The sequence below is a fragment of the Gossypium arboreum genome, chromosome 7 (assembly GCF_025698485.1).
Source record: "Gossypium arboreum isolate Shixiya-1 chromosome 7, ASM2569848v2, whole genome shotgun sequence".
NCBI classification, from domain to species: domain Eukaryota; kingdom Viridiplantae; phylum Streptophyta; class Magnoliopsida; order Malvales; family Malvaceae; genus Gossypium; species Gossypium arboreum.
In genome coordinates, this window is record NC_069076.1 from 70,799,298 (window position 1) to 70,815,455 (window position 16,158).

Below are 16,158 nucleotides of genomic sequence, written 5' to 3' on the forward strand. Positions count from 1 at the left end.
AAAGCCTAAGAAAAGAGAAAGACTAAAGATTAAAACTAAGAAGAAAAAAAATATACAATATGAAAATTGTCTATCACATGTGTTAATTGAGCCTATTTATAGACTTTAGCATGGTCGTTGTCCTTAACCCTAGGTCACCTGTCGTCCTTGTGCATAATGTTTGATTGTGTGGACCAAAACACTTATTGCTCATAATTATTTTGTAACAGCCCGTTTTTAGTCAAATCAGAATAGAAGTTTCGGGACCACAAATTTGAAGTAAAAATTATTATTTTATTATTATTTTAATATTTATAGTATGATATTGTATTGGTGTGAAAATTTCGTTTTTATCATTTGATTGGTCAATTTGATAAAAGGACTAAATCGCGTAAAGCGTAAAACTTGAGTTCTAATAGCTAAAGGTGTCTAATAGCTATAGAACCTTAAAGTTAAGGTCATTCAATGGTAACTAGACATTTTAATTGGTAGTGCACATTTATGGACATCTTTAAAGTGAATTTCAATGCTTTAATTAAAGGTTAAATTAGCAATTTATGTATTAAGTTAAAATAAAATAAGAAAAACTAAGCCATCATCTTTTAATTCTCTCTTAAACCGATCATTCAAACAAAAAGGAAGCCATTGGAATAAACTAGGGTTCGATCACTTGTGTGCTTAATTGGTAAGTGATTTTAACTCGATTTTTAATGATTTATATGTTTTTGTGATCGTTGCAACTAGGTCTAGCTAGCCCAGGGACTAATTTGAAAATTTTTTAAAGATTTTGAATGTTTCCATTTATGAATACATGATCATTTTGATGTTTAGTGATAGATTTTGAATGTTTGATGATAGTTATATAAGTTTTGTTAAGTGATTTTTAATAAAAATGCAAATTAAGGGCTAAATTGTCAAATGTGTAAATTTAGTGGTTAAAATGTGAAATAAATGAAAAATATGGGCTGTTAAAGGCATAATAGTAATTCGATTAGCATGGGTTGTAGTTAAATTGTGATTTTATGAAATAAGGACTAAATTGTAAAAGTTGTGAAACATTAGGGGCAAATGTGTAAAAGTGCTTTAAAGTGAATTTTGGGCTAAATTGAATAGAGAGATGATTAAATAAGCTGATTTTGATATCATATAGATCAAGAAAAATGAACTTTGGAATTAGACCGGGGAAAAGACAAAATACTCGATTAATCGACCAATTTCATCGTTTTTGAACCCGAGGTAAGTTCGTATATTATAAGGTTTAATACAAATGTATTTCATATGCTTTGATATTGCATAAATTTTGAATACAAGACTATGAATTTGATCGATAGTGATTTGGCGACGATTTAACATTCGAAATCCCAGTTGAACCTTAGGAATAGTTTAAGATACTAGTGACATGTCATTAGGGGTCACATGGATTTGGCTTCGGGCCATGATATTAGCACTAGTTATACCGATTTGGCTTTGGGCCATGGATATCGGCTGATTTGGTTTCGGGCCATAATATTAGTATTTCAGATATAAGCTATCTTGATTTGGCTTTGGGCCATGGTATAGGTACTTAATGTGCGAGACTCTTGAGTATCCAACTTCTATTCCAAATGGTTCAAAGGGTAAACAAAAGATGTGATTGAGATGGTACAGGTACGTACGTGACATGTATAAGCTTTGGTTCGAAGAAACTTGTGAAGAATGTGATTAATATCATAATTGTGTATATGAAAGGTTTGTTAGCTAATATATGCTAAATGTTGATATATATATTCAAATTATTGAATTATAATCTTGAGATTGAGTTGAGTTTATTTTATACGAGTTGCTAAGCTTTATAGCTTACTTTGTTTATTTCTTGTGTTTTATAGTGTTATCAAGCTAGCTCGAATTTGGGAATCGTCGAAGATCGCTTCACACTATCCACCTATCACTTGGCACCTATGAACTTTGGTATTTTGAGTATATGGCATGTATAGGAAACTTTAGTCATGTTGGTTATGTTTTGGTAATGATTTTGGCCGTTTGAAGTGGCTTGTAAATGTATAGGTTTTGGTTTGTATAAATAGCCATGGGTGATGGCTTATTTAGAGTTATTTTGGTATGGTTGAATCAAGAATTGATATATGTGTTTATGCTTTGTGATATGAGTTATATGATAGTTGTGTGATGTTTGAAGACTATAGGTATTATGAGTATCAAATGGTTGAGTTAAAGATAATGGTATACTTATGAAATTAGGCTTGATATTTCATATTTGAGTTTAGCTATTTGTGATAATTTAAAGAAGTAAAGTGTGGTACAATTGATAGGGTATGTTTTGGTCATTTATGTAGGATTTATATTTGAGTTGGCTAGTTTAGATGATTAGATATGCTATGTGTTGGTGATAATTGATGTGGTGTAGGTATATGTAAGTTTGGGTGGTAAAATGGCTTGGTAAATGGCCTATTTTTTTGTCTACACGGGCAGAGACACGGGGGTGTGTCTTAGTCACACACTGTTATGTTACACGGCCGTGTGTCCCCTGGTGTTGAAATTAAAATTAAGTTAGTATGTTCCACACGGCCTCACACACGGGCGTGAGACTTGGCAGTGTGGCATAAGTCAGTATACCCTACAGGTTTGGCACGGCCTAGCACACGGGCGTGTATGGCCATTTTTAGGGCACACGGGCTAGCCACACTAGCATGTGTGTTGGCCGTATGACCCAAGTCAAAGAGTTACACGGGGTCGAACACAGGCTGGAACACAGCCATGTGCTTCCATTTCGAGTGTCCACACGGCCTATGACACGGGCGTGTCTGTTGGCCGTGTGAGACACATGGCTAGGCCATACGAGCGTGTGTCTCCTGTTTTTGAGAAAATTGCTTAAGTGTTCAAAAAGTTTCTAAAATTTTCAGTTTAGTCCCGAACCACTCCCAATGTATGTTTAGGGCCTCATAGGCTCGTATTAGGGAAGAAATGTTAAATTGTGATTGAATTATTTATGAATTGATAAATTTTATGTGTTTGGCTATGATTGAATTGTCTTTGAATTGATAATTTGTATTTGAAATGTATGTTCAAATGTTATATAAGTCTAGTAATGCTCTATAACCCTATTCTGGAGTTGAATATGGGTGAAGGGTGTTACATTTATTGGTATCAGAGTTACAGTTTAGTCGATTTTAAGACTAATGTAGCGTATGTGAAAGTCTAGTTATAAATGTCATATATAAACTGTGATAGTGTGATGACGCCTGAAATTTTAAAATGTGTTTTCATATAGTAAATGGATCCCAATAGAGCTGTAGCTGATGAGGTTGAAAGTAATGAGCCAGATCTCATTCAAGGGACAGCGCCATCTAGATCTAGACCCGTATCGGGTAGCTAAGGAGGAGAGGCTATAGAAGCCTTCTTCCAAATGATGAACGAATGGTTCACTAAGTATGTCCAAATGAATTTGACTGCTTAACAGCCTCCATCCCCTCTTAATCCCCAACCGGTTCCTGTAGCTCCATAATGTTTGGAACCTTTGCGATTGAATAACCCACATGTTGATAGAATTAGAAAGTATGGAGCTGAAGAGTTCAGAGCTACTGTTGACGATGATCCTGAGAGAGCTGAGTTTTAGCTTTAAAATATAATTCGAGTGCTTGATGAGTTTTCTTGTACACTGACTGAGTGTTTAAAATGTGTTGTATTACTTCTAAGGGATACTGCATACCAGTGGTGGAATACTCTAGTATCTGTAGTACTTAGAGAACGGGTCACCTGGGATTTCTTTCAGACCGAGTTTAAGAAGAAATTTATAAGTCAAAGGTTTCTAGATCAAAAGCACAAAGAGTTTTTAGAATTGAAACAAGGCTGTATGACCATAACCAAGTACGAGAGAGAATTTACGCGGTTGAGCAAATATTCTCGAGAGTATGTTTCTACCAAAGAAATCATGTCTAAGCGATTTGTTAACGGATTGAATGGAGACATTAAACTTCTGGTCGAAATTTTAGACTTGAAAGAGTTTGTTGTCCTTGTTGATAGAGCTTGCGAAGCTGAAGAACTTAGTAAAGAAAAGAAGAAAGCTGATTCAGATACTAGAGATTTGAGAAAGAGGTCGATCAGTAAACATCATCATTCTTAATCAAAGAAATCCCAAGATTTATATAGTCGATCATATGCTTCAGTGGGATATCAAAATAGAGATCATGGAAATCAAAATGTGAGTCCCAAAGCTCAAGCTACTTCCATCTTAAGCTTTGGCAATGGGAAAAACAACAAACCTGAGTGTCAACAGTGTGGGAGAAGACATTTCGGAGAGTGCTGGAATAAGAGTAATAAAGCTTGTTTCAAATGTGGCTCGCCAAATCATTTTATTCAAGATTGCTTAGAGTTATCCGAAAAAGATAAATTTCAGAATACAAGACCGAGTAATACAACTGCAAGAAGGAGACCACCGAGAAATATGGGGAATGTGTCTAGTGGCAAAGGTGTGACTAGAGATTCAGCTGTGAGATCCGATGCTAGAGTACCAGCCAGAGTTTACGCTATTCGCGCTCGCGAAGAAGCATCATCACCTGATGTTATCACCGATACATTCTCTCTTTATGACACTAATGTGATGCATTGATTGATCCTTGATCGACTCATTCATATATCTGTATGAATTTAGTGTTTAGTAAGAGTTTGTCTGTTGAGTCTACCGAATTTGTGATTAAAGTATCAAACCCCTTAGGCAAGTATGTTCTAGTTGATAAAGTTTGCAAGAACTGTCCTCTAACGACCCAGGGTTACTATTTTTCGGCTGATTTGATGGTACTACCTTTTGATGAGTTTGATGTAATTCTGGGTATGGATTGGTTGACTCTGCATGATGCCGTTTTAAATTGTAGACGAAAGATAATTGAATTGAAATGTCAGAATAATGAAATTCTTCGAATCGAATCAAATGAGTCAAGTGGGTTACCTATTGTGATTTCGTCTATGTTAGCTCAGAAATGTGTGAGAAAAGGTTGTGAAACTTATCTTGCTTATATAGTGGATATAAAGATGACTGAATCGAAGATTGAATCAATGCCGATAGATTGTTAGTTTCTAGAAATGTTTCCAGAAGAATTGCCTAGATTACCACCGATTAGAGAGGTTGAATTTGCTATTGCATTAGTACCGAAAACTACACCGATATTTATAGCTCCATATAGAATGGCTCCAATAGAATTGAAAGAATTGAAATCTCAGTTGCAAAAGTTAACAGATAGAGGTTTTGCACGACCTAGGTTTTTCACCCTGGGGTGCGCCAGTTTTGTTCGTAAAGAAGAAAGACAGGTCAATGAGGATGTGTATTAACTATCAACAACTCAATAAAGTTACGATAAAGAACAAGTATCCGTTGCCAAGAATAGATGATTTATTTGATCAGTTGAAAGGTGCAACAGTGTTTTTGAAGATTGATTTACGGTCTGGTTATTATCAGTTACGAGTTAAAGATTCGGATATGCCGAAAAATGCTTTCAAAACAAGGTGTGGACATTATGAATTCCTCGTTATGCCTTTTGGATTAACTAATACTCCTGTAGCCTTTATGGATTTGATGAATCGGATCTTTAGATTGTATTTAGACAGATTTGTTGTTGTGTTCATTGACGACATTCTGATCTATTCACGAGATGAGTCTGAGCATGTCGAACATTTGAGAAATGTACTTCAAACATTAAGAGATAAGCAATTGTATGCTAAATTCAGTAAATGTGAGTTTTGGCTCAGAGAAATCGAATTTTTGGGCACAATATTTCAGCGGAAGATATACGAGTTGATTCGAGCAAGATTTCAGCAGTTGTTGATTGGAAACCGCCAAGAAATGTATTCGAAGTCAGAAGTTTTCTGGGACTAGCTGGCTACTATCGACGTTTTGTAAAAGGATTCTTGATGATTGTTACTCTTATGACCAGATTGCTACAAAAAGACTTGAAATTTGAATGGTCTGAGAAATGTCAATAAAGTTTTGAACAGTTGAAAGCATCATTAACTGAGGCACCAGTGTTGGTTCAACCTAAATCGGGTAAAGAATTTGTGATTTACAGTGACGCATCATTGAATTGTTTGGGTTGTGTATTGATGCAAGAAGGAAAAGTTATAGCATATGCTTCTAGATAGTTAAAGCCGCATGAAAAGAATTATCTAACGCATGATTTAGAGTTGGCTATTATTGTTTTCGCATTGAAAATTTGGCGACATCATTTGCACGGTGAAAAATGCCACATCTTTACCGATCATAAAAGTTTAAAGTATATTATGACTCAAAAAGATCTGAACTTACGACAACGGAGATGACTCGAGCTACTAAAAGACTATGAGTTAGTAATCAAATTATCATCCGGGGAAAGCTAATGTAGTTGCAGATGCTTTGAGTAGAAAATCTTTGTTTGCTTTGAGAGCGATGAATACGAGATTGACTACGTCCGATGATGGTTCTATTTTAGCAGAGTTGAAAGCTAAATTGGTTTTTCTTCAAAAAATTTGTGAAACTCAAAAATGCAATACCAAGTTATAAGCTAAAAGAATGCAATGTAAGTCGAATAGTGATTCAGACTATCAAATCGGAGCCAATGATTGTTTAATATTCTGAAACAGAATTTGTGTACCAAAGAATTTTGAACTAATTCAGAAAAATTTTGCATAAAGCACACAGTGGTTGTTTATCTGTTCACCCGGGGAGTACTAAAATTTACAATGATCTGAAACAATTGTATTGGTGATCGGGCATGAAACGAGATATTTCAGAATTTGTATTGAGGTGTTTGATTTGTCAGCAAGTGAAAGCCGAGCATCAAGTGCCTTCGAGTTTGCTTCAACTTGTGATGATACCAGAGTGGAAGTGGGACAGAGTTACGATAGATTTCGTATTAGGATTACCCCTGACTCTGAAAAAGAAAGATGTTGTTTGGGTTGTCGTTGATCGACTGACAAAATCGGCACATAAAAACGGACACTTGGAACATACTTAATATTTTTCCTAAGTAAATGTCATTCTATTCAAAATTTTAATACATATCATGTTGTTGCTTGAAGATGTGATGAGATGAAAGCTTGCAAATCTCAAAATTCAACTCTTTAAAAATTCTTGTACCTAATCTGCGCACGTAAACAAAACGTACGCTGCGTATACACTCAGTGGTATTATTATAATTCAAATACTTAAGGTAAAACAATATATATATATATATACATTAAATCTTATCACTATTTTACCTTTAATAAATCTTTCATGCATTTAAACTTTAATTTTTAATTTAATAATATGTATTTTAAATAGCTTTTCTTCATTTTAATTTATATATCTTCTTACTACATCAATATCCATTTCATGCATTTCATCAATAACCATTTCATAAATCATTATTTCATAAATTTTATTTCTATATCTCAATTCAATAACTTATTCTCAAGAAAATATTCATTTCTATTCATAATCAATAAATAACAATCAATTGTTCAAGATTTTAATATAATCGTTCAAGAATCATCGTTATTCAAGAACATTAGTCTTTCAATGATTATTTAAACCAATATTTTTCAATAAAATAATTATAATTAATTCATATGATTATATTCAATTAACTCATACACTATTTCATTATTTCCTATTCATCCTATTTTCACGCCTTATTTCGATATCTCAATTTCAATTCATATTTCAATTCATAATTTCACTTTCTCATATTTTCAATAGTTCAATTGATCAAATTCATTCGATTTTCTCATTTCATTTATTCAATTGATTTCAATATCGATAATTCGATATTTAATAATTTCATGAACCTTAAGTTCATACTTCAAATCTCATGTCTCAATTCAATTCACAATTCAACTCATAATTTCTTTCTCATACTTTTAATAGTACGATTAATCAAATTTATTTAATTTTCTCATTTCAGTTATTCACCCTATTAACAAACCCGGACCTTGGCGGATACACGGATCCAACCAAACACACCAGAATGGTACCCAGTGCCTCATCGGATAGTTCGAAGCAAAGTTGACACCTAGTGTCTCATTGGCCTAGCCGAAGTAAAGTGGTACCCAGTACCTCATCAAATCTATCCGAAGTAAAATAGTGACACCCAGTGTCTCATCGACTCGAGGTTGAAGTATCCCTCAACTCAACTTGACTAGTTAATAGGGTATTTAATTCACTTTCTATGTTTCAATCAATATTCACATCAATTCCACTTAAATCACAATTTCTCATATATTTACCAATTCAAATACACTTTTCACTTACAAATCAATATCAATCCAATTTCACTTTCATTTCAAAAATCCACTTTCAAAATCAAATACATTTTCCATTCATCAATCAAAATACAACTCAATACTAACACATATTTCTCATTCAATTCAACTTCACTTTAAATCCAAAATTCTCTTTCAATTCAACAATTCAATCATAATCCAACACTAAAATTTATTTAACAACCATTTCAATTATCATTCAATTCCATAACAGCATTTACCTCATAATTTACTTACTAAATACATAATTTAATTTAACATTTAATTTCAATAGCCATAAACACTTTTAAACCAATTTCATTCAAATCAATATCATTATTTTAATTACTTTCCTAAATTTATCTACCATGCATTTTAATTAAAATATAACAATTAATAATAAATAGATTTAAATTATAGTAATACAAACCGGATTTACTCGATTATTCTTGAAAACCTTCTTCTTTCCTTTGTGTGTTGATGCCTCGAGTTCCTTGTTAGCTACAAAAATAATAATAATTTGCACTATTAATTACAACATTAATTTATAATAATAATTGAATTTCTATCCAATTTATATTTTAGTTCCAATTTAGTCCTAACTAGATTTATCTACTTTTCTAATTTAATTCACACTCTATTTCTATTCAAATTTCATCCAAACTCAAATTTAACTACTAAAATTTCAGTATATTTCACTAATTTCAAATTTTCCTCAATTTAGTACCTACAACATAAAACTTATAGCTTACTTTACAATTTAATCCCTTTATCAATTCTAATCAATAATTCTATAAAATAAATTCCTAATTTATCTTTTTTTCAACATAAAATATGTTCAAAAACCTTAAAACTTCCAAAAACTCAATTTAATTTCATCAAAACTTTGTTCTAAAGCTTTTAAAACATCAAAATTAAGAAAAAAGGACTTGATTGACTTACTTTTTAAAGTTTAAAGCTTCAAATCCCTAATTTTTCCTTTTCTTTTCTTTTTTCCGTTTTGCTCTCTGTAACTTTCTTTCTTTTAACTTTCTTTCTTTTTCTTCTATGTTTCATCTTTGTTTATTTTATAATATATATTAGTTTATATTGATAATTGTTTTTATAAAAATCTATTTAATAACAAATATAATTAATAATTGTCGAAACCAATTTCAGATCGAGCTTTGGAAAATGGGAATCGATTTTAAAAATGAAAACGGAGTCGCCACCAATCTTTTTAGGTGTGATTGGATCACCTTTAAAACATTTTGTTTTAAAATCATTAGTTTTGGTCCACAAGTAAAAGAACGGGTTCGAGTCGATTACGTCGAGGAAGGATTAGCACCTCGTAACGCCCAAAAATTGGTACCTAATTGATTATCAAATGTCTTTAATGTCGAAAGAAAAAAATTTAAGATGTAGTCCTCTTTAAAATATTTTAACTTTGAAAATTAGGATTCACTAGCGTCAAAGTATTAACATTAAGTTATCCTTTTTTGAAATTCCTATCTCAAGCAAAGAAACGCTATATCCAATAAGTTAGGACATATTGCTTTGAAATTCCAAGATCTTGGCTTGCATTTAGAAAACCTTTAAAAACTTAGAAGGGTGCTTAATTATTCAATTCAACGAGAAAATGGCAACCCAATAAGTTAAGGCACTACTTTCTCGAAATTTCCAAACACCAAGCATCGCCTTATTTGCAAAAAAAAAAAAATCTTATCTCGAGGTAATAAGATGTCATATCCAGTGAGTTAGGACACAACACCTCAAATATCGAGAGTAAGTATTTTATTTAACACTCAGATTATGATTTAAAAGAATATGCCGTTATTTAGGTTAAACGTGAGAGAAAAAAAATCGAAATCCAAGAAGTTAGGGAACGATTGTCTCGGATTACCAAATACGAAATATTTACTTTAGTGAAAGAATCACTATTGGGTTGGATAAAACCTAAATTCGTAATGAAACGAGATAATAAAGAATGCATAACAAATAAAAATTGATAACCATAACAGGATAAACATAAACACAAATATGAATACTAACGATAAATACGAAGGTAAGATAAATGAGTCGAATAAATAATAAGAAAGGGAAATAATGAATAAGCTAAATATTTGAAATTATTTTAAAAAACTATAAATAGAATAGATGATGAAATAATAATAAAAGTAATGATATGTAAATAAAATAAATATGCTAAAATATACAGTTATCAAATTAGTTAATATAAAATAATAACGTATAAGTAAATACAAAATAAAGAAAAATATAATAACAATAATAGAAAAATACAACAATAATAATAGTAAAAGATATAATAACATAATAATTAATAGTAACAATATGACGATAATAGTAAAAATAATATATTAAATAATAGTAATAAAAGTAGTGCTAATAATAATAATAATAATAATAATAATAATAATAATCTATTAAGTTATAATGAAAATAATGATAATGATGATATATTAGATAATAATAGTAAAATAATAAGTAACAATAATAAATTATAATAATAGTGATGAGAATAACAAGTGATGATAATAATAGTAACAATAGTAGTAATAATATATTAATAATACATAATAGAGGTAGTAAAAAAATATAGTAGTTATAGTAATAATAATATAAACAATAGCATATATACGTATGAAAAATAATGATAGTAAAATATAATAATAGTAATAATAATAATGGAATGAAGGTAATAATAATATTAAAATAAAATAAACAAAAATAATACTATATATCAATATATATATACATATAATGCAAATACACACTACCATATTATAATAATAATAATAATAATAATAATATAGAAATACAAAGAGCAAATAAAAATATTAAATTTAAAAACAATACTATATATAAAAGTATATACATACATATATGTACATAAAATATACACTAATATATAATAATAATAATAATAATAATAATAATAATAATAATAATAATAATAATAATAATAATAATATTAAAATGCGAAAGTAAATATGATATAATAGTAATATTAAAATGACGTAATAAAATAATACTTATATATAGAAATGTACATACGTACATATATAATAAACATGCATTAATTAATAGTAAAAACAATAGAAGTGCTAATAATACTAGTATTGGAATGAAATAAGAGATAAATGTAAACATAATAATATAAATAAGGTAAATGAAAACAAATAAAAAAATAATAGGAAGGACATAATCGAATCTGAGAACAATATTTTGGGGCAAATCTGTAATAAATAAAAGAAGAGGGGATTAATTCGCACACGTAAATAACCGGGAAGGACTAAAACGGACAATAGCCCTTTGACCCAAAACGCAGCACTTTGATTCTATCCCTTATTTCTTACTACGATTGGAGTGAATATAATGAATCCTTTGAACCTTTTTGATTGCTATTGATATACTGATTTTTGTTCTTAAATCTTAAAAAAGAAAAATCCTCTTGAATCTCAAAAAAATCTCTTCTTGAATCTCGAAAATTTCTTCTCTCAAAATACAATAAATTCCTCTCTCCTTCCCTTTTTTACATTGAGATTGTGGCTTTTATAAGCTTTTACCACTTGTTCTTCTTTTTTTTTTTAATTTATTTGCCTTTTCCATTGTAGGCAAGTGGAGCAAAATGGGGGTGGGTGGCTAATTATGGTGGTGGAGTAGATGAGATTAGGTTTTTTCTTTTTCTGATTTTTTTTTGGGGGGGGGTTAGGTTAGTGTTTTGGGCTAAGTTTTGGGTTTGTATTGGGTTTTAATTGGGTAGTTGAGTTATGTTTATTTGGGTTTGGTTTTATTGGGCCCCGGGCAAAATTTGGGCCATACAAATACAATTGTACAATCATATAATTTACATTTGTCTCTATTTAATTTGTTTACCTCATAAAAATCTTATAATTTAATTAATTATCAAATAAACATCTTTTATTTAATAATAATAAATAATAAATATCTATTACAAATGTTTTTATTTTAATTAATACACATGGACTTTATCTCAACCATACATTTGTCATAAATCTAATTTATTTATCAACTAAAATCTCATATTGTAATTATTTAATCAATAATTATCTTTTACTTAATAAATATAAATACTAAATATCTATTTACTAATTAATTATTTATATTACAATTGTATACATATATTTTTCTACATTTATCTATTTTTGTCACCTTACACTTATCATATTTTAATTTACTTTTCTAATATAATAAGATTAAATAATAATAATAATAATAATAATAATAATAATAATAATAATAATAATAATAAAACAAAATTTCTAGACATTTCCTTATATTAAATAATAATAATAATAATAATAATAATAATAATAATAAAACAAAATTTCTAGACATTTCCTTATATGTCACCTCAACTTCCAAATGTGGCTTAATTTCTCATTTAGTCCCTACTATTTTTAATATATAATTAAACTTTTACCATTTACTCAATTTAGTCTTTTTACTTTTTTTACTAATTACTCTAAATTAAGCTAAATTCATCTAATTTAAACCTAATTAAACACATCACTAGACTCATAAATATTTCTAATAATTATTTACGAACTCATTTCACTAAAACGGAGGCTCGATATTGCATTTTCTGATGCCCGTGAATTTTGGGTCATTACATACTTTGTTTATTTTCCTGTGTTTTATAGTGTTATCAAGCTATCTCGAATTCGGGAATCATCGGAGATCGCTTCACACTATCCACCTATCACTTGGTACCTCTGAACTTTGGTATTTTGAGTATATGGCACGTATAGGGACTTTGGTCATGTTGGTTACATTTTGGTAATGATTTTGGCCATTTGAATTGGCTTGTAAATGTATATGTTTTGGTTTGGTTTGTATAAGTGATGGCTTATTTGGAGTTATTTTGGTATGGTTAAATCATGTATTGATATATGTGTTTATGCTTTATGATATGAGTTATATGATGGTTGTGTAATGCTTGATGACTATAGGTATTATGAGTATCAAATGGTTGAGTTAAAGATAATGGCATGCTTATGAAATTAGGCTTGACATTTCATATTTGAGTTTAGCCATTTGTGATGATTTAAGGAAGTAAAGTTTGGTACAATTGATAGGGTATGTTTTGGTGATTTGTGTATATGTAAAATGGAAGTGTGGAATGTGCAGGATTTATGTTTGAATTGGCTGGTTTAGATGATTAGATATGCTATATGTTGGTGATAATTGATGTAGTGTAGGTATGTAAGTTTGGGTGGCAAAATGACTTGGTAAATAGCCTATTTTTTTGTCCAAACGGGTAGAGACACGAGTGTGTGTCTCAACTGTGTGTGACACACGGTTATGTTACACGGCCGTGTGTCCCTGGTGTTGAAATTAGAACCAAGTCAATATGCTCCATACGGCCTCACACATGTGCGTGTGACTTGGCCGTGTGGCATAAGTCAGTATGCCCTACAGGTTTGGCACGACCTAGCATACGGCCTGGCACACGAGCGTGTTTGGCCATTTTTAGGGCACATGAGCTAGCCACTCGGGCGTATGTGTTGGCCGTGTGACCCAAGTCAGAGAGTTACACGGAGTCGGACATGGGCTGGGACACGGCCATATGCTTCCATTTCGAATGTACACACGGCCTATGACACAGTGTAATCATTGGTGTGTGAGACATACTACTGGGCCACACAGCAGTGTCCCTATTTTGAGAAAATTTCTTAAGTGTTCAAAAAGTTTTCAAAATTATCGGTTTAGTCCCGAACCACTCCCAATGTATGTTTAGGGCCTCATAGGCTCGTATTAGGGACGAAATGTTAAATTGTGATTGAATTGTTTATGAATTGATAAATTTTATGTGATTGGTTATAATTGAATTGTCTTTGAATTAATAATTTGTATTTGAAATGTATGTTCAAATGTTATATAGGTCTATTAATGCTCCGTATGTAACCCTATTCCGACGTTGAATACGGGTGAGGGGTGTTACATATTTTCTGTTTAGGGGTGATGTCACGGCACACCAAGTCCTGTTTCGGAACATCGAAGGTAGTATGATTCATCTTCAGGGTGTCTTCAGGGGTGTGTCACGACATCCTCAGGCTGTGTCGTGACATCGAAGGCAGTCTTGAAATTCTTCTATTCTGCTCCCTATGTTTCAACATCCAGCTCTCCATGTTGCAACACAATCGACCAGTATCAAATTAACACGTCTTCTAATGATCTTCTACACGCTCACGAAGTATATTAGCTTACCCTAGGTCTCATTTGGCCCCTAAGGTTAATAAAAGATTCAAATTACACACTTTATTGAATTTAGATAATATTACGACAACTTAACTACAACTTAACAAAAGTACTTGTATTCAAGCTCCTAAAGTGCAAAAACTAGTTTAATCTGCTACACTGAATTATGACAAATCAAACTCCCCCACATTTAAATCATTGCTTGTTCTCAAGCAAAGGAAACAAAAACAGTAAATGAAAAGACAACCCTTAAGCCGATATGGTACAAATGTCAGTTTTGGAGCACATGAATAAGCATTTTACATTTATATACACATAATCTCGGCATGATATATAGCTGAATTACCACATTTGATATTAAATACCTAAGTTCAGTATATTACAAAGTATATAAGTATTAAGGGTCTCAAATGTAGGAATCCATCAATAAATTATACAAGCAATTTGATTATCCTAGCAGAATAGAAACAGTCGTAAATGTAATTATTCAGTATGATTTCAAATTCTGAATAAGTCTACTTAGATCACATAAGGCTTTTCAGCTTGTAATGTTTTAAGGCTTGGGACAGGTATAGAATTTAAGAGTAGTAAGCATCCAATAGTTTCAAGCACAAAAATAGTTTGGCACATCATATTGTTCCCTATTCTTCCTCTTAGTGACCCTTTCTCATTTATCGCCTTATTTCCTCCTTCTCTACTTATTCATTTGCCTAAATCTGATTCCATTCATCTACTTATTCATCCATGACTAGTTTTCAACCTTCAAATTACCCAAAACTATACAGATTCATTGTTCCGAAATTTTTAACATACTATAGCAATTTTTACAAAAATTAAATAAAATGTTAGGATTCTCTAACGAAACTTTAAAAAATGTTTAAAAACTTTATAATCACATCAAAATTAATGGAAAAATACTTTAAAACCTCGTTTTTATTCAAAATCCCAAAATCCACAATTAATGATCCAATTTTTGACATATATTCAAAATATTTGATTCAATAGGTAAAAACTTAGTTTTAAAGGCTAGATAACATTAAAAACTAATAAGAAATCGAAACCTTACCTCAGTTGAAGGAGAATCGACTATTTAACAGAAAGTCTAAAAAACCCAAAAGTTTGAGAGATGATAAAATCAATGGTGTTTTTAATGGTTTTTTATGGAATTTTATGGAGATTTAATGTTATGAGAATGAAAGAAATCGAACGGATGAAGTTTGGAAATAAAATTGGAAGATTAGTGTTTAGAAAACTAAAGGGATGGCACAAAACAAAGAGAAGGAAGAACTATCGTGAATAACCTATAGGTGGGGGAAATATTAGGTTAATTTTAAAGTTTTGGGCTATTTGCTCTTTTAGCACTCCCAATTTTAACCCCCATTTCAAAGTGGTACTTATTTTAAAATTAAAGATCTTTTGAACATCATTTCCAACATTTAATTTGATTTTCTAAAAGCCATAGACGAAGACATCCGGTTTACCATGCTAAAAAATTTTTAGAACGCACTAGAGCTAAAACTCCTAAATACCTTCAAAACTACTAGGCCCAATTTTAGGGTATGATATGATGAATGAGGCTTTATCGAATATTTAAAGAGCAAAATGTGGTGCAAGTCGCCGACAAAAGGTGGCGACCTCATTGAACTAATGGTTGTTGAGGTTTTTACAATCAGTTGTCTTGTCAATTAATAACCTTATTAGAAATCTCTGCAA